The sequence below is a fragment of the Panthera pardus genome, unplaced genomic scaffold (genome assembly GCF_024362965.1).
Source record: "Panthera pardus isolate Hobbes unplaced genomic scaffold, ASM2436296v1 HiC_scaffold_12, whole genome shotgun sequence".
In the NCBI taxonomy this organism is placed as follows: Eukaryota; Metazoa; Chordata; class Mammalia; order Carnivora; family Felidae; genus Panthera; species Panthera pardus.
Genome location: NW_026526677.1, coordinates 10,887,937 through 10,890,264, shown reverse-complemented (window position 1 = coordinate 10,890,264; position 2,328 = coordinate 10,887,937).

Sequence of the window (2,328 nt, the reverse complement as noted above, 5' to 3'; positions counted from 1 at the left end):
ATTCATGTGGAAGGGAGGAAAAAAGAAACTAGAATAAAGTAAACGTTTCCAATTTTTATTTGCAACAGTCCTGTGCTTTTGATCTCATTGGACCTATTTTTTTTTTTAATGTTTACTTATTATCTTGAGAGAGAGAGACAGATGCAAGCAGGGGAAGAGCAGAGAGACAGGGAGACACAGAATCCGAAGCAGGCTCCAGGCTCTGAGCCATCAGCCCAGAGCCCAATGAGGGGCATGAACTCACGAACCACGAGATCATGACCTGAGCTGAAGTCGGACGCTTAACCGACTGAGCCACCCAGGCGCCCCTCATTGGACTTATTTTTGATGTGTTCTTTGGGTTTACAAATAATTACAGTTGCCCTAATTTTTAGAAGAAAGGACAACTGATAGTAAATATTTTACCAACGGTCAAGAAAAAATATCGCACAAAAGGCGCTATTGATGAAAACAGTCATTTCATTGGTTTCCCTTTTCCTCCATCATTTTCAGGATTATCTACATTTCAACTGAATTATTATTTAGTTATTCCCCTGAGCATTTTCCCTTCCCTTTGTACCAACTAGGTAACCAGTAGAGCTGTTTGTACATTAAGTCATTTTAGCATAAAGTCAAAGGATCGAGACTGGCTCAGCTCTTTAAACCTTTTTCTACAAGCAGTACTTGCCCCCATAAGAATGCATCTAAGACTAGCATACTCTTTATAAACTATTAATAGTCTGGATTCTATATGGAACACACAGGCCTTAGTCCAAGAAGTAAACAGCAGATATGAAATCAAAAAATGTTGATAAATAAATGAAAAACCTTGAAATTTCTTATTAAATTTCCCAATGAAACAAACAAAAATGACAATGATCAACAGGAAAGGAAGGAGGTAACGAGAGCACCTCCATGCACAGATCATTTAATTGCTGTAACACTTAAAGAAAAAAATCTTAAGAAAAATTTTGTTCTGGTTAATTACCGAACCATGAGCTCCCATCTCCTAGCTCCTTGGTCTTGGCACTGACCTTTTGAGTTCAATCTCCATCATACACTTTTCATATGCCCACATCCCCTTCTTCAACCTAGACTTTGGGTTCTGAGAATAGAATGATAGTTACCTTTTATCAAGCTCCATATGGGCACCGTTCCAACAGCTTCACAGGAATTAAGATTACCTGATCTTCATACCTGCCACTCCGAATGACATCGTTAGTCTCATTTCATAGCTGAGACACAGGGACTGATAACACGGATTTGGTTAAGAAAGCTGCTCCAGGCCCCAGAGTTAGTGAAGGAGCAGATGGGGAGTTAGGGAAATAGCACATTGATAGGGCCTGAGCACTAAATAGTTACAGAAGTCACATCCATGGGTTATAAAATCTCATATTCTCAAATGTTATTTGAGAGCTATAGGGAGTCACTCCAAGAATCACAGCTATGGAACTGTTTGTTTGTTTGTTTAAAATAAACCTTTTGTGGGGCACCTGGATGGCTCAGACAGTTAAGCGTCCGACTTCAGCTCAGGTCACCATCTGGCTGTTCATGAGTTAGAGCCCCACGTCGGGCTCTGTGCTGACAGCTTGGAGCCTGGAGCCTGCTTTGGATTCTGTGTTTCCCTCTCTCTCTGCCCCTCCTCTGGTCACACTCTGTCTCTCTCTCTCTCTCTCTCTCTCAAAAATAAATAAGTTTTTAAAAAAATTAAAATAAATAACCTTTTGTGAATTAAAATGTGTTTCTGCTCTGAAAAAGTAATCCCTTTGTACTCAGAGGTTTCCAAAATGTGTTTTCCACCTTTCCCCTTAATTTTCCACCTTTTTCAGTTGTATCTAGCACCTAAGCAGCTCAAAGCTAAGGGTTACAAGTGTAGGTTCTGATGCAATTCTCTCACTGTACGATGAGGATGATATTAATACCTACCTCATCGGGGGCAGCAGGGGTGGTTAAAGACTAAGAGAGATAATATATTTCATCAGCTTGGCAGTAATGGAGCCAACCCATGAAGTTCTAATAGGTACAACTCTAAGAACTTTACACGGAATAACTCCTTAATACTCCAAGTAACCCTATAAGGAAGGTACTCCTATGATCCTCATTTTACAGATAAGAAACTAAAGCAAAGAGGGGTTAGCAAGCTTGCCAAAGACACAGAGCTGATGTCAGAGCCAGGATTCTAACCCCAAGTTCTTGCTCCTGACCATGACACCCTACTGTGCCTATAATAACTGTTTCATAAAATGCTAGCTCTCTAGACAGCTCACTTGAGGCTGAGGCCTTACCAAGTTAATCACTGAACCATTAAGAAGTCAGTCTGGCTTGTAAAGTCTTCTCCATGCATCAAAA